Below are 26,574 nucleotides of genomic sequence, written 5' to 3'. Positions count from 1 at the left end.
GGAAATTATTGTACAGAACTATTGTACAAAACTGAATCTACATTGCTTTAATGTTCATAGTTAGCCAACAGCTGTTATTCTACCATCCATGGTAGCCACTCTGAGGAAAAAAAAAGGTCAAATGTCCATTGCTATGGCCATTATAGATTTTTGTGTGTGGTTATAATCAAGGCTCTACCAATGATTAGCCCAAATCAAGATTATGACCAGAATTCTTGGTGTGCTTATTTTTCCTTTCACTAATCAAGAGAAGAATGTTGAATCCTGTTCTATTTTCACTCATTTCTTTTTTGGTGGGGAGAGGGTCAGATTAAAAAGATCACTGGATTTGCCACCAGGAGATCAGGTTTAAGTCTCTCCATAATTGATGACTGGTGGAAAGATATGAACAGGGAATTCTCAGATAAATAAATCAAAGCTATCTTTACTTATATTTTCCCAATTATAAAAAAAATATACTTTTTAATCTGGCGTTTAAGATTTTCTATAAATTGACTGCCCTACCCCCACCACATTTCAAATATCTCTCCTCATGCACTCAATTTAAAATAGATTATTTGTGCATCTCCTACCTTGTCATCTCCTCTCTCTTCTAACTTCACTGACTTGTAATTGTTTCCCACACATAGAAGGTATTTTACCCACATCTCATGATGAGGGCTTAAATTTGGGTAGGGGTATTATGACTGGAGGGAAAAAGATGGATATAAGAGGTATTTCTGGGAAGAATGTACAGGATTTAACAACTGGGTGAATATGCTCTACTAGTGGCATTCTGTTCTTCCTTTCATGCTAAGTTGTGCTACCATTTACTTCATGAAGTCTTCCCAATAAATGTCCATGTAAGTGAATTGCATGCAAACTCTTAAGTCTTGTATTTGTAATGAAATGTGGACAAAAGGGTATAGAAGGGCAAATTAGTATTGGGGAGTTCATTTGCACTTTTTTGAGATGTCACATTGAGATTCAGGTCACATAAGCAGTAATTGGCAGAATCCACGTTCAAACACACATCACCTAGTATTATTCTCCTATTAGTACACTATGCTGTCTCACTATCACCCACCAAGTCTCTCTCTCTCTCTCTCTTTTCCTTCTCCCTCTCTCCACATATGTATATATGCCCACAAACATATTTGTAGATACATTGTATGTCTGTATGCACATATGCTGTATTATTATTATTGTTGTCTCCCTTCATTATACTTAAACCTCTTGGAGGCAGAGAATTCTTTTGCCTCTCTTTGTGTCCCTAGACCTAAGTACAATGCCTAGCATACAGTAGGCACTTAAATGCTATGTTTGCTTCCTTTATTCACCACTTTTATTTCAAACTCTACCTTTCCCCACCTTACCTATCTAATCTAATTGGCCAAATGGAATAAATATCATCTCTATTTCATACAAAAAACTCTTTAAATACACGGAGATATTTTATCATATCCAAGTGTTCTCTTCCCCACAATAAATAGCTTTAGTTTCTTGAGTTGATCCTGATATAGTATAGCCCATCACTATCCACTGAGTGTACTTCACTTTGCCATTTTCCTTTCTAAAAGAACATGGCATCCAGGACTCCCACAATTCATATATTGTCTGGCTGGGGGTCGGGGGGTCGGACAGCAAGAATCTCAGATCCCTTGTCCTGAATGCTAGACTTCAATTTATACAGTATTACATCACATTTGCTCTTTGGTATACTATTGATTCATACTGACCTTGCTTAGCACAATGCTTGGCATATGTTTTTGCTGTCCAGTTGTGTCTGATATTTGTGACCAAACCATAGCAAGCTAATATTGTCCATGGGGCAAAGCTTCTGAAAGGGTTTGCCATTTCCTTCTCTAGTGGATTAAGGCAAACAGAGGTTAAGTGACTTGTGCAGAGTCATACAGCTAGGAAGTGTCTAAGATTGAATTTGAACTCTGGTCTTCTTGACTCCAGGCCTAGTCCTCTATTCACTGAATGCCTATTTGCCTCTGATGCCTGATACATAATAATAAATATTAATAAATGTTTACTGACTGAGTTATTGAAAGTCACACAAACACCCAGAGTTTTTTTTTTCATATGAACTATTGTCTAGACAGATTGTATTTTTGAACCTGGTGGCAAAATTTGGTCTTGTGTTGTCTGGACAAATAAATATAAACCTGGGTTCATAGGAGGTACGTGGTGTATGAAGTCACCCCCACATGGGGGCTAATTGCCTCTGGGGTCAGGAGAGGAACTAGAATGTTTGAGATTAACTCTTCATTCCCTAGGATACGAAGGGTGACTGATCTTTCTTACTTGCATGGTGCCAAATCTTCATGTAATATAAATGAATTCCCAGCAGGAGGAAGTCCCCTCAGGAGATGGACGTTTTCTCTGCTGATTGATGGCAGTGCATGTTCCAGGAATCCAAGGTGAATAATCAACACAATCACGTGCCTTCACTGGAACCACTGACTGTGAGCCAGCCTCTTGTCTGGCTTTGAACTCAGTGTGAGTTCTGTTCTCAGATCAGCTTGAGAAGCAGAGGCTTTGCAATTAGCTGTAAATTCTATAACCTTTACCTACCTAAACTTTAGTAATACATCTAGAGCAAATGGAAGATCATGGCCAAACGCTATCAGCAGAAGCCTGAGAGTCAGAAAATTTGTGTTCCAGTCCTGGCTATATCAAATCTTGCTATGTAACTTTGGTTGAGTAACTTTATTTTGCAGGGCTGAGATACCATCAAAAATAGAGTCCATTGATGACAGAACCCAGGAATAACAGTGGAGAAAATAACTTCTAGTTCTAGCTATAGTCCATACTAGATGTGCATATAATCTTCCTTTTCCTAATCCTGAATTTCATAGATTTCAGAGCTGGAAGTAATTTTACATAGAGATCCCATACCTAGATATATTATAGATATTATATTGTATATACATGTATCTATGCATTGTAGATATAGTACATAGAGATATATAGAGGCATGTACAAGAGAAAAAGATAGAGAAAAACATGACCTTTTTTTAGTTGTGGAACCTGAGACTCAGAAGAGATATCAGAAGAGTTATGCCGAAAGTTATATAGGTAGAAAGTTACAGTCAGAATTTGACTTATGATCCTCTTGTTAGATTCAGTGTTTATTTAAGTGCGTTGTGCTGCCTATAAATGTATGTAAGAGGCAAGAGGAGGTTGCTTGATACATTTATTGTAGCTCTGTAAGGAGAATGTGGACAATCCATTTGACAGCCTTCTGAAGAGAATTAGGGGATATTAACTGGATTAAGTTCATTTATAGCTCATTAAAGATGAATGATAATTAAGTTCAAGCTATACGGGGAAATTTGAATGTTCCAGGTTGTGGAAGACTGGAGGAATTTCATTGTAAAATTGGTCCTTTTTCCCCAGAGAGAATTGAGTACCAATTAAAAACAAGAAATCAGACTGTGATCCCTCTTGGGATAAGGCAGTAGGATATATGTTAACACCAACCCTCACTTCCCAGAGACAGAATGATTTTTTCTCTTTTTGTTTCTGTTTATCTGCCTTTGTCTCTGCCACTCTTCATCTCTCTCTCTCTTTCTGTCTGTCTCAATCTATCTCTGTCTATCTATCTATCTCTCTCTCATACACACACATAAACACATGCAAATGTCAGCCTTGGAGAGGCTGTTAAAAATCCTCATCATCTAAGTCAAGTGAGAGGCAGTGGTCAAGCAAAAGTTCCAAAATCATGAACTCAGCCACTGAACAGCAGTTGCAAGAGCAAATTAAATTTGTGCATGCTCTCAATTCTGTGACACTGAGCGAGGGAAATCTCATGAAGTACTGGAGGAGTTCTGGGAGACAAGGAGATAACCTGGATAATATTATATCCATGGTAATATAAGGAGCGAACCTCTTGGGGAGAAGAAGCAAGTATATGGCCCTTGCAGTTAGAGAAACATCAAGGAGTTTGGTCATAATATGAAGAAGATGAAGAAATGGACTTGGCCTTACATGATAACTATCATAAGCAATTCACATGTATACATGTCCATTAAGAAAGGGTCTGACTCTAAGAAATCCAAGTGCATTTCCTTTGGAAGGTGTTAACTCTCCCCTTCCCTGTTTTTAGCTAATCAAATCAAGAACTTAAAGTACCCCTACTTACCATTAAGTAGGAGAGTTGCAAGTCACTTACTAGAGTAAGTTCATACCTCCAAAGGCCACTACCCTCCCTTCCCCCACCCCTGCATTGGGTAGTGTTAGGCAAATTGAAAGACTGTCATTGGCTTCTGTGAAGAAGGAGGAGTGACAGGAAGAGATGTAGAAAAGAGGAGCATAAAGGAAGAGACCATCATGGTCTAAGGGTCTTTCCTTCCTGGTGTTTGGAGAAATTGGTTCTGGAGATTTCCTTTTTGGGCATTTGGAGAGATTGGTTCTGAGGATTCTTCGCAGGTGTTTGGAGTGAGTGGCTGAGATTCCTGCATTGGCTTTGGAGAAGACTGCATTGATGGAATTCTAGCTGAAGACACCATCTGGACTTCTGGCTGAGGGTTACTGGGAAGTCCACATGGAGACAAGGGACTTGGGGAAGCCCCTGCCTGGGATGAGCCTGACTTCATAAGAGAAGAGCTGGTAGGCTTGTTAGAATCTGTCTCTTTATCTATATTTTCCCACTTTCACTCTTTACATCTCTTTGTAAAAAAACCTGCTAAAAGTCATTTTGACTTAAGCTATAATATTTTTAAATTGGTGCATTCTTACAAAGGCAAACCAAAATGCATCACAATGATATTAGTCTCTGGAAGGGATAGTAGGACTTAGCAGGGAAAGAGGATATTTGTATCTCCTGCTTACAGGCTATCTGGAATACTTTGTACAGTTGTGAATTCACTGTGGGGTAAAATAAAAACTACTGAACTTTAAATAAATTGTACTTGCATGGGACTCTGGGTCCCTTATACTTATATTTGTAGAAGTCAAAAATTAGCTATATTCTGAGGTTCCAAGGAGAAATTTTGGATGGAAGCAAATGAGGGAGTGAGGAAGGAAGGGTGATCTGTTGGGAGGAATATATCAATGAATAGGTACCACTGTAAGGACCCAAGTCCAACTCAGGTCTTTGATCTGTGTTCATCTCTCTCTGGATCTATCTGAGAAAATAGAGAAGTCAATGTTGCAATGAAGATGCCCTTTTAAAATCTCAGCACAAAAGAATGACTCTAATTTATCATAGGCAGAACTGATCAATTTATCCCCAGTAGCTGAGACTTAATAACTCATCCACACTGAGCTACAAATGGACACATACTAATAGATGTAGCTCAGTCTTTTTGGTGATTTTCTCAGAAGGCGTGCCTGCACTTTCTATGGGAAAATGATAGTAAAGTTCCAAACAATAGTTCATCTCCCTTAAACACATCATACTGATGAGATTCATTTCATCCAAACTCCACTAGCACAGATACAAACCTTACTTTCTAACATTGTATAAGGTCAGATGTGAAGATCCTTTAAATTATAAAATTACCTCCTCTCTTAAACATGATCTACCTGTAGGTAAAACAAGAAGAAATATTCAGGAATCACTTCAAGATAAAAGTGAAATAGACATCAGAAAGGACTTCCTGATATGGAAAGTAGACTGTGAAGTGATAAAATAAACAAAAAATACAGTTTCAGGGATAGAAGAGATGCAGGCAAGACTCTGCTGTCAGTTGGCTACTGACAGTTGGGCTGCTATAAGTAAACTGATGGAAGGAGTGAGTGAGTGGTGGCTATCTGTTATTTTAGGCGAGTTAGGGAGTTAGTGAATAATTTATAGATAGATTAGGTTAGATTAGGTCTGCATTGTACCAGGAAGAAGAAACTGTCCTCAGAAGACAGTTAGAGGTAGTATTAGGAATTTTAGGTATATTTTTTGGGTATAAGATTAGTAATTTCTCTTTTGCCTTTCTATCGATACTTCCTTCTTAAACTAAACAAAGTTTTTTTATTAAACTATTCTCACTTTGTCAAAACCCCTATTTTAACCCTTACATTTAATTGAATCATATGTGAAGAGTATTGACACTCATTTTTATGTCACACAAGTACTTGATCGTGTCCACACCAAACACCATATCTCATTTTCATGAATATCAGAACTGAAATGAACCATAGATATCAACTAGTCAGATTTTCTTATTTTACAAAGGATGAGAAATGATAAGTGAATAAATGATCAAAGTAAAATAACTTATATAAGGTCATATAGCTAAGGATATAGTAGAGATGGAATTCCAACCTAGCTACTCGAACTCCTGAACAAATGCTTCTTTTACTACACAACACTGAATTTCTCTGTAAAATTTCGGGATTGTGTACATGGCTTTCTGAGGTCCCTTCTAATTAAGATACTTTCTAACATATGAGAGATGAGAAGATGACCAACTTTCATGCCCACATTAAAAAGAGCACTGCTTCCTTCTGAAATCCAATTTCTGCTTGATTAAAAGACCTCACATCTGCCCCTGGAGCTAAATGACAAAATGTACTCTGTTGAAAGCCTCCATCTTGTCACCAGGGGACTGTCCCATTTGCTAATAGGTGCAATTTTTTTTGCCAAGAATTCAGTTTTTGGCCTGAAGTGAATTTCTTTTAATCTTCAACAAAATTTGAAGCAGGTAAAAAATGGTTCATGTTTTATTTACTTGCCCTGGAAGGAAAATGGCTGGAGGAGAACTTAAGTCTTCTTTTTTACATCATTTACGTTGCAAGAGAAGCTTGTAATCTCACTGCTAACTTAAAAGAGCTTTAGAACCAGATGACAACTTAGAGTTTAAGCCACAGTGTGTCCACAGTAGCAGAGACCTTAGAATATAGAATGTTAGGGTGAACATATAATACAGAATGAAAAAAAAATCTTAGAGAGTATTTAATAGGAATTTAAGGATGGAGCCTCAGAGGTTAAGTGACTTGAAGTTTATAAAGAAGGAAAGCATAAGAAAAAAAGATTTATTGCACTGTTCTGAAAAATTATTATGCATTTTAAATCCAAAATTTAATTTTGATTAAAAAATGTCACTTGGCCCCAGTGACCTCCAGGAATGACAGAGACACCAATAAGGTGTTGCCAATTCCTGCAGGGCCCAGGTCCACCCAACACATTCTTGTTTTTGTTTTGGGTTACCACACTCAGAAACTCCTGAGGAGTCCACCCCAAGCTTTTATTTGGGGTTATAGTTACTCAAATTTTTCCCAATCTACTTTGCTTTCAAACTGTACTTTTAGTAAAATTTCTTAACTTTGTAAGTTGTATCATTTCTGGTGGTCCAGTAAGGGAAACTTTTGTGGAATCCTATGTAATGTAAATCTTTTAAAAATTGGGAAGAGAGAGAGGTATTCCTTTTTAGGATTTTTCAACTCTACCAAATACTGTAAACTAATAAATTTCTTTCTAAAACTCAGTTTTTGGGATCTGTTCTCAAGAACAGCAAAAGTAACTTAACCAAGGTCACACAGACATAATGTGAACAAGATGGGATTAGAATTCATATCTTTTGACTCTCAAGTCCTCTCTCCCTCTCATTCAAATATTTTACTTTGTTTAGCCTTGCCTTACAACCATGAAAGAGAAATTGATAATGTTTAGCTGAACAAGTTTTCCTTCTAAAAGTGAGATGCCCTGGAAAGATAAATGTGTAAAGTGGCCAGGTGTGGATGAGAAAGGTACAGACTGCACTGCAAGGACTTGATTTACAAGGAAACCTTATGCAGGAAGGAAATGGAACTTTGCTGACAACAGGGGATGGGGCTAGAACCTCTAGCCAAGAAAAGCAGATGGACAATTGGAAAGGGGTTCGTTTTCCCTTCTGAACTGAAAGGGAGAAGAGCAACTTGCTGAGCTTAACCTGCTGTGATCCCTCATCGATCTGAAGAAATCAGATTACTCATCTTTCCTCAATAGTGTTGGATAGAGCCTTTTTTCCTTTGGGGAAGATAAGAGACTATCCATCCAAGAATATTTTTTCCATTGATATCTTCAATAGCTATATCTCTCTATATTGGGAAATTACACTAGCCTGACTCCACAACGAACTTAGGGACTCAGGTCCCCAGCCTGAGCTCTCAACCCCTGAAGGGAATTTAGGTTGAAATAGAATTAGGGACTTCCTATTTTTCCCTCTTCCCTAAACCTACCATTCCTAAATATCAAAGCAATAAATAGACCTTATTAATTCAGAAAGACTGAACATCTCATTCTTCAAATATACTAAAGGGATTAAGATAATATCCATCTAGGTAAGAAAACAGAAACCAGAGACTGAAAGGAATTTCCTCTTTGCCTTTCAGCTCTGGACATTGATCCAATCTCACCTCCCCTTGGCCAGCTCTGCCTGGGAAAGGAAGTGGTACTTCTATTTATCTGTTCCCTCCTTCTCTTAGACCTTTCAAGCTTTGGTTCCTGATCCCCCACTAGTACATAGGAAACTAGTTTCTAGTTTCAGTTGTATTCCTTATTTCATTTCCCTAGATTTTATCTGCCTCATCTACAAAATGGGAATAATCACACTTATTTTTTCTATTTTATAAATCTATTGTAAAGCATAAACAAGGTAAGGAAAGCAAAAATTCCTTTAAGAATAGTAAAGATTTCAACTTATGTTGTTGGTACTACTGGGCAGTTGGAAGTGAGAAGGGAATTTTAAGTTCTAGTAGTCCTATTTCCTTGTTTTGTAGGAGTGTATATAGGGAACTGAATCCCAGAAAAAAAAAAAAAGAAGTGAATTACTATGTGTTAAGCAGAAGGTACACGGTAGAGCTAGAACCAAAAGAGAGAGTTATTAGTCCTTGGTTTTCCATTAAAAATGTTCTTTCTTCTGTGAGGCTTCCATCTAGTTGCTGGTAATGGCAGCTAGATGGCATAATAGAATTCTTAGCCTGGAATCAGGGAGTCCTGAGTTCAGAAACTTTTTAGCTAGGTGATTTAGAGCAAGTTACAAATCTCTCTGTCTGCCTATTTTTCAACTAAAAAGAAGGGATAACAAAAGCTCCTACCTTACAAAGTTGTGAGATTCACATGACAATATTTGTAAAGCACTTTATATAGTGATGGGCATATAGTAGGTATTTATTAATACTTGCTCCCTTCCCCTTGTACATTGGAGATTCAGACTATTAGAAATGGAAGGGGCCTTAGATGATATCAGAATCAACCTATACAGGAATAACAATTTTTACCACTTAAGTTCCTGACAAATAGACATTCAGTTTCTGTTTGAAGATTTCTCACTAATTGTTGGATTTAACTCATTCTAACTATTTAATTTTATGATAGTATTTCTAATTGACTATGGCACTCTTTTGTATTAAGTACCCATTATTTGCCTTTGCTGTCATTTTCTATGTGTGTTTTTTAAAGCCTGAATTGTTTGAGTTCCCTGTGCATCCATATTCATCTCTATAAATAGATTCATTTTTGGCCTCCACATCAGAATTGTTTGTGTTTGGATTTTCAGAATCCAACACAGAATCCAACAGAATCCAACAATTGCTAACATTTTCTCCTCAGTCTTTGACCGATTTTCTTGGTAGAATCATAGTTCTTAGAACTTTAGATATTCTTTCTCTGAATACTTTGAAATCAGCTTTCTCATATCTGAGGTATATAGCAGAACAATCCCTGATTTCTTCTTTTTCTTTATTTCAAATTCTGAGATGGAGTGTGTAAGGTTGTGTATGGTTGAGACTGAATGTAATAATTATAGTTGGTCGCCAAGGATTTTATTTATAAAATCCTAATGAAACACCCAAACTCAGCTGGAAATTTTATGGTTATTTAATTGATATAGTAGAGGAGATTAAGAAGAAGGAGGAAGGAAGGGGCTAGTACTGGGCAGGAAGATTAGGAGATCTAGAAAGTAAGGTTTTGAGTGTGAAGGAGAAAAGAATCAGCCTGACCTCCAAAGGGGCTCAGCTAAAATGCACAAACCTGAATCAGCTCAAGGGCAAAACTCACCACCAACACTCCAAGATATCAAAATGCCTAGCACCCTCTCAGCCAGAGTTGCCTCTGCAGGGAAAGAGGAGGAAAGAGGAAGTAATGTGCTGTATATAGACAGTTTTATATCACTTTCCTGCATCTCATCTGTACTAATGAAGACATAGTTGACTTAGGACAGCCCAGGGGTCTGTCCTTTTTTCTGCATATGTCTGTTGAAGGCCATTTCCTTAGATAATTAAACCTTGAGTTTGATGCAGACCTTCCAAATCTTGTTAAACTAAGAAGGGAGGAGAAATTTAGAGTTTCCAAGAACTGATTCTGTTATTCCAACTATCTCCATTGTTACTAATCAGGAAATAGCTAAATCAGATCTTCTAAAGAATGGTCTGATTAGGGTGGAATAGTTTTAAAATTTACAATCTCACCTGAGGCCTGAGGAAGACTAGTCTCTCCAATGGGTATTATAAACATACCAGCTATGAAATTACAATAGTTATAGATAAGGGGAAAATAGGAGAGAGAGAGAGAGAGAGAGAGAGAGAGAGAGAGAGAGAGAGAGAGAGAAACCAATGTTTTGCTGGGCATATTGACAAAGGCCAATTAGGGGGCAGTCCCCTTTGGCAGAAGAGTGTACATTCAAAACCTTCAGTTCAATCAACCACACCCCAAGGTTCCTTCTTGATCTTGATGTAATATAGGTTTTCTGCAACAGTTCATTCTCTGGATTTAGGAGTTAGCAAGCTTCTTCCTTGAAGATCTTTCTCGAACAAATAAATTTCAAAATCTTGGATTTTTATTAAAATACAATCCCCCCCAAAGTGAGTGTAAAAAAAAAAGTCCAGTTCAGCTCAGGATGCATTGTTGAGTTACGGGGGTGTATGAGTCAGTTATTAAAAGAATTCAAAAACAATAAATAGAAAACAAACAAAAAACAAAACAAAAAATATACAAAGGGAAAAATATAGAGGAAAGTTTAACTTTTGGGAGAAAGAAAAAAAGATACAAAATCAGAATCAAACTACCAAAATCTATGTATATAAAATGTTGAGCAAGCAAGAATACATTCATAATAGGCCCTTGTACAGGTCCAATTTAAGGTAATTTCCATCCCACAAGTCAGTAGGATAGAATGCAATAATATTTCACTTACCCATTTGTAGCGAAGACTACAGGAAGTTGTCATACAATAAGAAGGAAAGGAACTAGAATTCTATTTTGATAGTGAAGCTTCATTCCCTGGTCTGACTTCTTTCATTCTCAGGGATATAGGGAACCAGCATGATAGTCAAATTTTGGTACTTATATGAGTACTTCACAAAGCGTGTAGATACAAGGAAGTCCTATGACTTAACATATGTCAAGCATCGCAACCTCGAGTCCACATTAGTATTTTCTGTGTGCTCTTTTGGCACTATTCAGGTTAAGTCTGTGCTCCTTGTTTTTATCCCATTTCCTGGAATCAGACACAAACATTAATCATAGTCCTATAACATTTTATCAATAAATGGCAGGTTCCCACAGTTTAAAGCTTTTTATAATATCAATAATATTGATATTATAGCATTATGATATTATAGAGCTGACAGGTATTCTGGTTCTAATTTGAGGGGTTCAGGGACCAAATCCCGTATTTGTGCTATAAGGGGTTTTGTAATTTCCCCATAGCAAGGAATCCATTGTCTACAAACCCTGTTGCTCCTAAAATTACTCTCAACTGTTTCTTAGTGGTAGGAATGCTTAAATTTTGAATATTCTTAATTTGTTTGGGAGAAATAAAGTGGGCACACACAGTCAGGATGAACCCCAAATATTCTACTTTAGAGCAGCACCACTGAACCTTATCCTTCAAGATCTTATGCCCTCTTTTGTGCAATTCCAAAAGGAGGTATTTGCTATCTTCCTGACATGCTTCCACATCTGTTGAAGCCAAGAGTAGATCATCTATGTATTTGATTAATCTGATGTTTTTAAATTTTATATTATCTGTATCTTGGCTCAAAATTTGCACAAATAAACTTGGGCTATCTATGAAACCTTGTGGCAGACAACTCCAGGAGTACTTACAGCCATGTCAGGTGAAAGCAAAGATATGCCTGGAGTTCTCATGTATGGGTATGGAAAAGAAGACTGAGCACAAGTCTACTACTGTAAAGTATGTAGCTGTACTAGGAATAGAAGAAATAATAGTATTGATGTTGGAAACTACAGAGTGTCTCTTTATAATGTGATGTTTCACAGCCCTCACATCCTGTACGAATCTATAGAGGTGCTTGACATCAGGCTCTCTTTTTGTTTTTTTAAGGTGCAGGATGGGTGTGTTGTATTCATATTTACAAGGGATTATTATTCACTGTGCAATTAATTAGTTGATTACTGTGGTAATTCCCTTAATTGCTTCTTTTGAGAGTGGATATTGAGGAATGGAAGGAAGTGGGCTAGATTTAGTTTTTATCTGCACAGGAACAACTGATGTAAGTAAGTCTACATCGGAGGAAGATGTGGCCCAAAGAAACTCTTGTATATCTTCAGGTATTGCAAAGGAGGGATGCTCTTTTCCCTCCTGACCCTCTGAGAGAATTACAGGGAGTAATTTAAAGATTCCTCTGGTACTTCCAATGATAAGGAACCATCTGGGGAGCAAGTTATTGTGGCTCTGAGTTTGCATAGAAGGTCCCTCCCCAGCAAATTTAGAGGGAGTCAGACATCAAAAGGAAAGAATGTTTTACCTGTAGGGGTCCTACAGACACCATTCTAGGGGAAAGCTTTTTAACCCTTTAGGGTATTCCTGACACTCCCATTACATTCTCTGAGTCAACAGAATAACAATGTGAATCAGGTATTCTCTTTAATACAGACCAGGAAGCTCCAGTGTCTAAAAGACAATCATAATAGGTGTTACCCACCTTTATAGTAACATGGAGTTCATTAGTATGGGGGGGGTAGTGGATAGGGACAAAGGCTAGTAGGACATCAGGGTCTGGAAAATCAAAGGTTGTATCCTCTGATTCCTGTGCCCCAGCACCCTCGGATACCTTCATTGTGTTTGGGAAGTTCCTTGGGCACCCCTCTGAAGGGTACCACACCCTGATGGGCAATAGCACCTCGAGTATTTTTTTGGACAAGCACCACTTAAGTTATATTTTTGTGGAGTTATTTGGTTTGAGTTATCATTTTCCCAATATCTATTCCTATGGTTATAATTTCTAAAGTTGTGGTTTCAATGATCATTATTAGAGTTATCTCTATAATTATCACTTCTGTAGTTGTTATTAAACTGCAAATTCCTTCTAAGTGCCTTGAGTAAAGTTCTACACTCTGCCATTCTGTAGCCCTTCTCACAGAATTGGCAGGTAACAAATCGGTAATTAGATTCCTTCCTGGAGAGGGAATAGTGCCATTGGTTGAGTATCATGCCCTCTTTCCAGTTTTTCAATCTTATGTGTTAAAATGTCAATAGTTTCTCTTTTTTTCTATGATATCATTATTCTCTTCCTCCTTTTCTTTGTTTCCCTTTGAAATATATAAAACTGTTTTCCGCAACTCTTCAAGGTCCATCTCTGGCCATCTTCAGCAATGTGTTCTAAAATAATCTCTAATCACTTTGAAGGAGTTAGTGACAAAGTGCTTTCTAATTGTTTTTAAACTCTTTTCTTTGGATAGGTCAAAATTCAGGTATCTACCCCCAAACTTGATTATTTCATCCAAGAATCTGGAGAGTGTCTCTTTGTCATTTTACTTAATCTTTTCAAATTCTGTGCACTTATCTGCACTGTCTGCACATACCATCATTGCTGTTAGGATGCCCTCTCTACAACGGTATAGTTGTAAAAGATCCTTAGAGTCATTATGGTCCCATTTGGGATCCTGAGATGGCCAATGTGCTGCATTGCACCTCAGGTTTTGTTGACATGAGTGATTATTTTATTTTTCTTATGTTCAGTTTAAAAAGCCTGTAGCAATTTTTCAACGTCTTTGTAAGATGGACTATATTGAAAAAAATGTCTGTCATCTTTTTCATTATCAGAAATCGATCTTGTTCATATGTGGGAACATTTCATGTAAATTCATTTATTTCTTGGGGAGTAAACAGTATATTGTGCCTTAAAGTCACCACACCCCATTCTGTCCTATTTCAGGTACTTCTCTTAGAGGAAATAGGCCTGTAGTTGAATTTTGTACCTGTGGGTCAGTTTGACTAGGATGAGTTTCTCTAGGAGGATGAGATCTCCTTTGGGCTGGAATTTGGTTTTCTGTAGGAGAAGGAACATGAGAAACTGGGATTGCAGGGGAAGCATTTTGGGGATTAAATTCAGCCAAATTTTGCAGACCACGAGAGAAGCAGTCTGTTAACTGAACTATAGGGAAGGTGTTTTCCATCTCTATTTCAGGGAAGGAAATTTCCTCATTCAAAGGTTCAGAAACAAGTCTGTTTCTGGTAGGGTGGATGTTTGCCAATTGATCCTGTAAGAAACATTTTGAATTTTCTAATTGGGCTATTATGTTCTCTTGCATTTTACCCTCAATTTTTTTGTTTTTCTGAATTTCAGCTTCAAATGATTTTTTTTTATGTTAGCATCTGTAAACACAGTACTGAGGAGTACAAAAATAATATTACCTAATAATATAAAAAATTGGAGGTATGCTGTATTCCTCAATGTCCCTAATTCTTCAACCGCCATATAAATGTCGAAGAATATAGTAGTCATTTATATATATATATATATATATATATATATATATATATATATATATATATATATATATATAAATTATTTTCTAGTGGGCTTCACAAAACACATGGGGAGCAGGACAAAGCCAAAACTTTCTACAGGTTTCCCCCACTCTTAATCTAGGCAGTTGTTTCCGAAGGGAAAGGAGATTTAGAAACAGTTCTCCTGGCCAGGACCTTAGGGCCCTGTTGCTAAGATTTAAAAAAGCTATGTTCCATCTAATTTAAGGAGAGAGGGTTCATTTTCTTTAAAAATGCTTGGAATTCTTCTATTTTGTTAAATAACCATACTTTCCCCTGTAAGTATATAGTCAGTTTTGATGTGTAGTTGATTCTTGGTTGTAGACCTAGTTCCCTTGCTTTCCAGAATATTATATTCCATGCCTGTTGGTCCTTCAGTGTAGATGCAGCCAGATCCTGTGTTATCCTCACTGTGGTTCCATGATATCTGAATTACTTCTTAGTAGCTTGTAATATTTTTTCCTTGGTCTAATAGTTCTTGAATTTGTCTATAACATTCCTGTGTGTTGTCAGTTGGGGATTAAATACAGGAGGTGATCTGTGGATTCTTTCAATCTCCACTTTTCCCTCTTGTTCTAGCATATTGGGGTAGTTTTCTTGGATAATTTCCTATAGTATGATGTCCAGGCTTTTTCTTTTGCCATGGTCTTCTGGTAGACCAATGATTCTTAATTTGTTTCTCCTGTAATGATTTTTCTAAATCTTCTGTTTTGTGAATGAAGTCCTTCATATTTTCCTCAATTTTTTTTTCATTCTTTTGATTTTGTTTCATAGTTTCCTGCTGCCTTCTGAAGTCACTTGGTTCTAGTTGTCGTATTCTGGTTCTTAAAGACTGGATTTCATCCCTGACTTTTTGGTCATCCTTTCCTTCTGGTCTGATTTTCTTTGGAGGTCATCTTTCATCCTCATTGCCTCATCTTTCATCTTCTTTGCCTCATCTTTCATCTTCTTTTCCTTATTGTTCATGTCCTTTGCCTCATTTTCAAACCAGTTGATTTTGTCTTTCAAGATACTATTTTCTTGTTTTGGTTCAAGTGCCTCTGTTTCCAGATGACTTACCTTAGTTTTTAAGTTCTTTTCCCAGTTGTCTTCAGCCTCTCTTAGTTGTGTTTTGAATTTTATAGAGCCTGTATCCAGTTCTCTGGGTTTTCTCTTTTTTTTTGTTTGTTTGTTTTTTGCTTGTTGTTCCCTCATCCTTCTCTGTTCTGTTTGCTCTTTGTTCATTGCTTGTATAGAAGCTTTCAATTGTAACTTCTTTTTTCTTTTGCTGTTGTTTGCTCATATTTACCCCTTCTTTACTCCCTGCAGTTGACTGAGCTCTTTCTCCTCTCATTTTTTTTTGTGGTTTTGGTTTTTTCTTTCTGCCTTCACCCTTGGAGTTTTGTCAGTAAATCTCTCAGTGTTGTCTGTGGGGGAGGAGTTTTGGAGCTTGAGCTTCCCTGCCCTCTGAAGGCTCTGATGGGATTATGTCCAGGTGGGTTGCTAGATGTGCCCTGAGGCCAAACCCTCAGGAAAGGGGGGAGGGCAATATGGAGTGTCTCCACTGCTGCAACTGCTGCCCACTCTGTGCTCTGTATTTCTTCTCTATCTGCTTCCCCACTGCGTGTGTTGGACACTCTGAGCCTGTCACTGCTTTGCCCGCAATGTACTCCCTCCAGAGTAGCACCTTTGCCCAGTCAGAAGTTCCAACTGCCACTGGAGGCTTAGTGCTCTAGGTGGGGGAAGGGTCCTGGAACCTTCCCTCTTCCTTCCCCTTAATCCAGAGTGTTCTCAAATTCTGGCTTGGGGGGAGAGGGGGAATGTACCTTTTAAGTTGAGTCCAGCAGGAGGGTTCTTTGACTCTGTCTTGTTTTTAGGTTTGATTTTCAGCCCCCTGGGAGCATTTAGTTTGTAATCAATAAGGAAGGGTTTTCAGAGGTCTGAACATTTGCTGCCTCTATGCCACCATCTTCCCCTTAGTTTTTTCAATCAGGCAATCAATAAATGCACTTGGGTGTTCATTTTTTTCTTGGGACAATCTGTCAAAATTTCCCCATGCATTGGGTTTTTCTGACAATTGCTTCATTCCCTGCAATAGATCCTCACAGCCTTTTTAAATATAAATCATTGATCTTGTATTAGAAAAATCCAGATCTTCAAAAACTTCTAGCTATCTCATGAGTGAGGAATCTTTTCTATTTTGCTCAATAAAGTTTTTATGTTCCTGGGGCATAAAAAGTTCAGATAAAAGAATTTCTACATCCTCAAAATCTGGTTCATAGATGTGGAACTCTTTTTTAGTTCTTTAATTGAGAGATAAGGCTCTAATAAAAATTTAGGCATGCATTTATGTAAATACTCTAAGTCATGGGTGGTGAATGACTTATGAACCTTTGCATGTAAGATGCCAGAGTTATCAGTGACCTAAGCTACATCACTCAAAGGCATAATCTTTTGAGCCTTTGATGCATTTGCAAGATTGTTAGCAGATGCATTAGTTGATGCCTTGTTGTTTTGTGCCTGCATGTCATTGGCACAGTCATTTCCCCCTACTGCCCCTAATGGTGTCCCAGTATTAATATTAGTAACTACGTTGTCCTTATTAGTCTGTCCTGTCATGTCCCCAGTCTCCACGTTCCCTTCTACATGCCTTGTTTTCTCTAAATATAATCCTAGCATATCTCAGTTATAATAGGGATCTGACCAAACAGTGCCTCAAATCTATTATTGATGACTAGAGCATGTACAGTTTTCTTCTGGAAGATGAGGTTGTACCTTTGAGATTCTTTTAGATGTTAGTCACTGCCACAAACACCACATAAATGTGGGGTATGATTTTCCAGAAGTAATTCACATCTAGATAAATTTATTGGTATCTATGTCCATCCCATAGACATATTGGTTAATGTCCCCAGAATATTGTCTATCATCCCTGCCACTTTCTTATAAATTATACAGTAGCCCCAATAAATTGCAATTATTCCTACCACAGCTTACCATAACATTTGTTGGAAAATGTTTCCTATTAGATCTTTTCTAGGCTCTGTCAGGAGTTAACAGTTAGAAAATGGTTGTTGTCCCCACAATCTTTGCTTTTTTTCCAGGATCCAAGATAGCTAGATCCTATAAGCTGACAGTCCAGATATAGCCTCCCTTTTACAATGCCTTCACTTCTTCAGTTTTCCAATTGACTAGAGTGGCAGTTTGTAACTGACTTCTATTCCCCTCACCAAGAATCAAGATGTCTTTGATCCTGTGTGGAAACCCCTAGGCAGAGCCAGTGACAAAGGTTGCTTGTGGCAATTGAAAAAGTGGGAGCCATAAACTGTGAGATTTAAAATGGTTGAGGTCTTAAACTATAGTGATTTAAAATGGTGGGAGATATAAATTGTGATAGATATAAGAGAGGGTGAGTAAATTTGATCTCAGAAATATGTTTCACTACAGTGTCTTGGATTTTAAAATCAAATATAAGGTGGTCGCCAGGGAAATATTCCCAATTATTCAAATACCCAAGTCAATTGGGTTTTATAGAGATTTTTAATTAACAATACAATGAGTAATCAAAGAAAGAGAGAGAGTAAGAAATGAATAAGTATGAAGGGCCTCAAGCCAATATGGCCTAGACCTGAGTCTTAAAAGAGAAATCAGTCAGTTTTTTTTAACACTCACCACAAGGTCTGACTAAACAAGGATTCTAGTAACACCAGGCCAGCATCCTTCCTCAAAGAATCTTCCAGCCAGAGATTGTTTCAAAGGGCCTCTCTCAAGAGCCTCCAGAGCTCCTACCCCAGAGGGACAGAGCCCCTCAGAGGAGCTCCTCAAGGAGCTCTCCTTCAGAATGAGATTTCCTCCGAGAGCACTTCTCCTCAAAGAGATCTATCTCCAAGGAAAGAACCCTCAAGCATCAGTCCTCAAGGAAATGAGTCTCTCAGAATGAGATCCTCCAGAATGAGAATCAGAAATCGAGATCCTCTTGCTCTTCTCTGAGCTCTTATTTTTAAGGGCAAAATCTTTTCTGTCACCTCCCCTAAGTCCCTACATCTACCAATCACTGTAGACGCTTTCCAAAGGACTGCCCATCTAAATTCCTGCTAAGTCGACCAAGATCCTCAGTAAGTTTGAATGAGAGAAAACACAGCTGAGTCAACTAATCTCATCAAGAGAAAACTTGCCCTACCCTTTTAGGTACCTAGCATCCCATTGTATCAATTCTAAAAACAGGCCTGGCTCAAAGAACTCCTTGCCCCACCATAAGCATGGATCCAAGTACTTTCTTTGTTTATCAAGGAGTTTTCTGCCCTAAAGCAGTCTTAAGTACAGGTGGAGTAGAGGTCCTCCCATTTCTGATCCTGGCGAGTTCTCACATCAAAATGGGAAATGTTTCTCAGTAGGGAATTTGTTCCAATTAAGAATTCCCTGATGGGGAAATTTTTAACATTCACAAGTCAGAGATATTTCAAGATTTACATGCTACTGCCTGACTACAGTGGCTGAGGAGACATGACAGAGGAAAGACTCTAAACAAACACTCTAATGCAAATATTAACAACATGGCAATGGGTTCGAATCAAGAACACATGTGATACCCAGTGGAATCACGCGTCGGCTACGGGGGGTGGGAGGGAGGAAAAGAAAATGATCTTTGTCTTTAATGAATAATGCATGGAAATGATCAAATAAAATACTATAAAATTAAAAAAAAAGATTTACATGCTAGCCTCATGAATTACTACTGACAGTTGGTGACAGTTTGTCCCTAAAGTTTTTTTAATGGGGTTCTATTAAATCCTGGGGTGCCAGTTGAAAGTCAGGTTGACTGACCCTGGGTTTAGCCCCTTGGACACAGTTCAGACCCATGGCAACAGAAGCTGAGGTAAAGTCTGACAAAGATTCAAAATGCTTTCTCAGGTTTCTCTTCAGTGAGTTTCTTCAACTGGGAAATGTTGGGGGAAGCATTTCCAGTCACAAGCAGGAAAAGTTGGATAACCCTCAGTAGAAAGTCTTATTCAACCTTCTCTCTTTGGCTTTTCCTGACTGTGAGTACAACTGCTCTTCCAGCCAGAATCTTCTCCTCCTCAAGATTCCAAACTCCTGTGGCCCTTCCCCCATCATGATGACCAGTTCCACACACTCTTCAGCCTGGAACTTTTCTTATGTGCCAGCCTCTGTCACACCAGTGTCATAGAAACAGAAAGGTACATTGTAGGTCTTTGCCAAGGATGTTCTTAATGTTTACTAGGAATGACCATTGGTAGACTCAGGTTGATTTAAAGTCATTATATCAATGCAGAATTGTCAATAAATTTTGCCATGTTTTTTGTTTCCTATTTTGAACCTAAATTTCAGAAAGATTATATTTCTTAACATCTTGAATATAACTTTGTGGAGCAAATAGGAATTTTAAGGTTCTTATGGAATAAATGGGTAACAATAGATTTGTTACAATGAAGACTCTACTACTCCTCTCCCCCTCACTAGCTACTAATGGCCTTCTATTTCAGATTATTTTCTATTTATTCTAAAATATATATACATATATATGCATATATATACTTATTTTCATTTTGTCTTTCCTGTAATAATGTATATTTCTTGAAATAAAGAATTATTCTTCCCTTTGTTTATATTCCTACCCCTTAGCACAATGCCTAGAATTTTAAAGTCTTTGATAAATATTTGTTGCCCTTTTGACCTATAAATCTCCAACTGACATATGAATAATCAAAATCTCCTACCACTGCTATTTTGTTCCTCTGTCCAGTCTATTTTCTTTTCTATTAATCTATTAAAATGTTTCTCCCATCAGTTTGGTATTTTCTTACATCATAATTCTGCCTTCTTCTTTTTTCCAATTATTTTCTCTAGAATAATGTAAACCTTTCCATAAACATATTCTGGAAACAAGACCCTTCATATTAATTCTTGTTAATACCTATAAGGTCCAAGTTGCCTTTTTACATTATCATAATTAGTTTAGCTTATTATCCATTCTTTCTGTGGTTGTGTGTTGACAGCTGAGAACATGGATTTTATTTTTTATATCTCTTATTTATTACTGGGCCCCTCTACTGCCATTTTTCTTCCTTCATTGTGACAGCTCTTCCCTAGAGTATCTAGTTTGTTAGATAGATTTAGGCAGTTTTCTCCCTCCCTATCCTTTTTTGTTAAAATCTCACTTGATCAGATTTATAGTATTTGAGGAAAATAAATTTTTAGTATCCCTCATTAGATCCTGGCCAATGGCCTAGAATTTCTATGTTTTTAATCCATGGCTAGAATTGCAAATCTCAGATACTATCTTCTTAATCAGTTGTTCATTTAACAAATGTGCTTTCTGCTTCTGAAACCCTAAGCTTCATTTGAAGTCAGTGATGAAAACACCACCTGTGCCCTCAAGTTCTTCTGTTTTCTGCCTAGGACTTCATATTCCTTAGTAAATATAGCTTTCTTCTAGCACTATAATTTGTTTCCACATAAATCTAAGGAAATAGATAGTCAGCCATCAAATATATTTTAAGTGTTCAATCTGTGGCAGACACTGTGCTAAGTGCTGGTGATACAAAAAGAGCCAAAAACACAATCTCTGCTCTTAGGGATCTTACATTTTCATAGGAAAGTCAGCATGCAAATAACTATGTATTTACCTACTAGATATAAACAGTGAAATAAAAGGTAATCTCAGAGAGAAGTCACTTAATTCTGACTCATTCAAGGAATGATTATAAAGTCATCTATAGTAGGGCAGAGAGAAAATTACTTTTAATGGATGGATTTTAGCACAATGTCATCCACAAACAAGACCATCTGGAGGATCTAACCATCTGTAGGGAATCCGTATTGCATTTAGACTTTGAGCAAGATATTCATCCAAGACAAGGAAAAGCTTTTGATTAGAATTTCTCCTTCCTTACTTCATCATTTGGTACTGACAATCAGAAGATGATTAAAAAGGTACCAATGCTGGTACATGTATTAAGGAATTTTGTGTGAATATGTATAGGAAATAGCTTATTAGACAAGAACTTTTTCATTTAATATTAGCTTCATTGAAGCAAATACTTTTAGAATTAGCAATATACAAGCACAGTGGAATATTGTTTCTCTCTATGTTTAATCTACAGTAGAATTATGAAGAATAAATCACTGTAGAATATAATTTATGAAAGTCTACCTGTCACTTTCTCATGCTGTTTTTAAAGATGCTCTTGGGGTGAGGCAGAACCAATATGGTGCAGCAGACAGAGTTCTCAATCAAATTTCCAAAACATTCACCTTCAAACAATTTTAAGATAATCTCTCAAATCAAATTCTGGAGTATTAGAATGAGGTCAGGTTGAGGTATTGAGTCCAGTCCAAGATAACTTAAGAGATTGATGAGATTGGTCTGTGACACTGGGATGAGGACTAACCCAGAACACATTTAGCAGCAAGACTAGCAGTGTACCTTGAAGCAGCAATGACAGTGGGATCAGTTGCTTGAAGTGTTCTCATCCTAGAGACAGTAAGGGGATTGGACAAGTTATCAGAAAGAAGATGAACATTTTTGACACTGTGTGAAAGATCCTGTTGCCTTGTATATGTAATTTGGGATTGAATTTCCAAGGTATAATTCCAGGGCAAAAGGAAATAGGGTGGCTGGTCATAGTTCCAAGGCAAAGAGAAAGACTAATGCTTATGGCTGAGGGACAGCAGGGATCCTTGTTATAGTTCCAGAGTAAATAAGAACACTAGTTTTTATGGCTTAAGGGATCATGGTCCTTTCCTGGGTAAAGACTAGAGCAGAGACAATGAGAGCAGTAACCACAGATCTTCCCAGATCACAGCACCTTGGAAGCACTGAAAACTTACAGACCCCTAGTAGTTGTAAAAACAGTAGCAGACAAAAATACTGAAGCTTGAGACAATGACCCACCACCCCACCACTCTGGGAACATGAATAAAGGAAGTCGAGGAAAAATTGGGGAAAAATGAGAGTGATATATATGAAAAGAGAATCAATAGTTTGAGTTTTAAAAAGGCAGAAAAATGCTGAAGAAAATAACATCTTAAAAAAATAAAAAACAGAATTGGCCAAATGGTTAGAAGCACAAAAATTCATTGAAGAGAAAAACTTAAAAAACTCGACTAGCCAACTGGGAATAAAAGGTACTTGAGAAAAGAACTTGTTAAAAAGCAGAATGGGCCAAATGGAATAAAAAAGTGCTACAAAAGTTCACTGGAAAAAATCATTCCTTAAAAAAAAATTGAATTGGGCAAGTGGAGCGTGTTAAAATTATTTGTGGTTGAGACTGAATATATAATTGGTGGTTGCCAGGGATTTAATTTCTAAATCCCAAAATGAATTACTAAAGTAAAATGTAATTTATGATAGATTTATTTACAATAGAGGGAAGATATTAAGGAAAGAGAGAGAGAGAGAGAGAGAGAGAGAGAGAGAGAGAGAGAGAGAGAGAGAGAGAGAGAGAGAGAGAGAGAGAGAGAGAACTCTAGCTTCCTCAGAGAAAGGGAAAGAATTCTAAGGAAGGAATTCTAATCAGCAAATAAAGTCTCAAGATGATGGGCCTCTCCAAGAAAGGCAGGGTTACTACATCAGCCTTTAACTCACTAATGGTGATCATCTAAAAGGAAAGCAGTTTAGGGTTTCCTGCACAAGCTCCTCCAGGGGTCCAGTTCCACAGCCAAGTCTGAGTGTCCATCTTCCAGTCTCTCCTCCAAGTGAGAGTTCTTCAATCTAAGTTGAATCGAATTTGACTATCTTCTTCTGGCTTCTAATTCTCTTTTTAAAGATCTTTTTCTCTTGTGTCACCTCCCCTAAATTTCACATCTACTAATCACAGCAGAGACTCCTCTCCAGGACTGCCCACTCTTTAGTTCACACCTTCTTTGGCTAGATTATACCTTTTTTGGTTACTTAACACCTTTTTTGGTTAGTTCACCTTTTATAGCTAATTAACACCTTTTTGGAGTTAAAATCTAAAAATAGACTGGACTACAATTCAATCTTCTCAATAAAGGAAGAGCTAAGTACCTTCATTGTTACAACCAGGAGATAGTTAAATACAATCTTCACAAGGGGTGAACATAAAATGATAGAGCAAAGAAAGGAATTTACTTAAACTCTACCAAACTCTTCTCCAGAAAACTTTAAAATAACACATCAAAGCATGTTCTGGAGTAGCAGAATGAACAGAAGTTGGGACTGAAATAATTTTCTAGTCCAAGAAAACCTTTTCTGCAATTTAAAAAATTATTTATTTGGTACCATCACCAAAAAAACATTGCAATAAACAATTGCATAAAAATTATTTGCAAAACTACAAACTCCACATTATATATAATTTGTTTAAAATACGTAAATTATATTTTGTGCAAATATAAATATCCTCTACATTTGGGTTCTCTTTAGAACATTTTACTCTTGACTTTGGGACTATTATTTAAAAAAATAATCGTAGTATATATTATTCTAATTCTCTTCCTCTTTCCATATAGTTCCCTTATTTTCTTTATAGTTCTATTATTTGCCATTTCCAGTAGCAAAATACAATCCATTATATTAAAATATAACAATATTCAGCTATTTATTATGATGCCTCTGTGTTATTCCTTGTTATTTTGTCATTACAATCAAAGCTTCCATGAATATTATTATATATACATAGCTTTTTATCCTCCCAATAATGTCCTTAGAGCTTAATTCCATTGTAATGGCATCCCTGGGTCAAAAAGCATGAACAGTTTTAAAACTCCCAACGTATATTTTCATCTTGTTTTCTAAAAAATCAATTTACAGTTGCACTAGCAATGTAATAGTAGGCCTGTTTTTCACGTTCCTATCAGACTTTAATTTGATTGACTAAATCCATTTGGTTCTAAGTTGACATTCACTATTAGGCCATATTTAACTAGATTAATTCTTAGACAGCAGACACAATTTGTTGCCGGGAATGTACTCTTTCCAAAACCATGTCTTTCCAGTTTGAATATACCCAGTAAAAGTTTTATTCCAATGACACAACACTTAGGAATGTAGGATTACCTCTACACTATGATGAGTGTTAAAATAAGGCTTTTATGGAATATTTATGCTCTACAAATTATTGTTGTTCCATCAGAAACAAAGTTTAATTATGTGTATACTCAGGCTTAGATCTATTACTAGCTTCATGCAGTTGTGTAGGGGCTCTCCAGATATCTATTATATTTAACTTATCTAAGATTCTAGTCATCTCCTTAACTTCTATTTTCTTGTTAGTTTTTTTCTAGTTCTGAGAGGAGAAAATTAAAGTCTCCCACTCTTATTATTTTGCTATTTATTTCCATCTGTGTCTCATTTAATTTTTCCTTTAAAAATCTGGGTACTGTGACTCTTGGTTCATATAGGTCTAATACTGATAATGCTACATTATCCACAGTAAGACCCCAACATAATATCTCATTTCTTCCAGTTATATCCATTTTAGCCCCGGATATGTCAGAGATCATGACTAGTACCTCTGTCTTCTATGAATCAATTGAGGCATAGTATATTCTGCTCTAGCCCTTCACCTTCAATTTATGTGTGTCTCTCATTTTCAAGGTTTTTCTTACAAACAACACATTGTTAGGTACTTTTTAAAAATTCCTATATACTTTCTTTCCATGGGTGAATTCACTTCATTTACCCTCACTGTCATAGTTGTAAGCTGTGCATTTTATATACTTACTTCCTCCTTATTTTCCCTCTGTTCTTTTATGCCATATAGTAGTTTCCTTTGACCAATAATATTCAAATTCATACTTCTTCCTCCAAATCCTCCTTTATTCTCTCCTTTTATCTTCCTAGTTCCAAATTGCCCCACCCTTCCCTTATCCATTACCCCTTACCTATTTATTCTTATTTTATCCACCTTTTCAAAATGTACTTTCTTATGCCACCAACCATGCCCTCCTACTTCTTGATATGAGTTTAATTCTTAAAATCACTCCCCCATCTTGTCCTGAGTCCTTCCCTTTTCCTCTCACCTTACCTCCTTATCTCTTGATATATACTTCCCTCTAGGTATCCCTCCCTTGCCTCCCTTTAGGACCTAGTACCTGGAGACTCTGTGGTGTCCACCACTACAATCCTCAGCTGTGAGTCAGTAGGAGTCCCTGGAGCTGAGGCAGTAGCAGAAATAACTTCTCTCAATATTCTATGCCTAAGGATTCCAATAGTATCCTTAAAGATGGAAGCCCCCAGACTCAGAAAACAATGTGACTTTTCAAATTCTATCCTACCGATTCTGGTTTTTAATCCACTCTGCTATCCACTTTCACTTTTTGAGTGACTATATCTCATTTACATGTATAGTTATGATTACCATCTGTGAATTCCCTCCATCTTCATTTCCTCCTTTGTACCTGCCCTTTCTTCTTTTACTCTTTCCCTCCACACTAGTATTTTGCTTTTAACCACTTCTACCAACTTCCTCCTTCATTAAATTATTCCCCTCCCCACCAGCACCCTTCTTATTCCCTTTCTATTTTTCTACAGGGTTCTTTAATCACCCCACCAACTTCTCCCTCTCCTATTACTCCCTACTTTTAGACTATTACTCTCCTCTATTACTCCCCTCTCCACCATTCCCTTTAATATTGCCCTTCTATTTCTCTACAGGCTAAGATAGGATTCTATACCCCAATTAATCCATTCTTTCTCTCTGAACCAATTCCAATGAGAGTAAGAGTTAAGTATTACCCATCACCAACCTCATCTCCACTGTAATAGCTCTCCCCAACTCCATGCCTCTTTACATGATATAATTTACCTGATTTTATTTATCTCTTCATATTTCTCTCATTATAATCCTCTCAAAATCTTAAAGGAAAAGTTAAATTAGTTACAGGAAGAAATAGTAAACTTATACTAGTG

The sequence above is a fragment of the Monodelphis domestica genome, chromosome 1, assembly GCF_027887165.1.
Source record: "Monodelphis domestica isolate mMonDom1 chromosome 1, mMonDom1.pri, whole genome shotgun sequence".
Taxonomy (NCBI): domain Eukaryota; kingdom Metazoa; phylum Chordata; class Mammalia; order Didelphimorphia; family Didelphidae; genus Monodelphis; species Monodelphis domestica.
The sequence above is the reverse complement of the archived record's forward strand: the minus strand, read 5'-3'. Positions refer to the sequence as shown.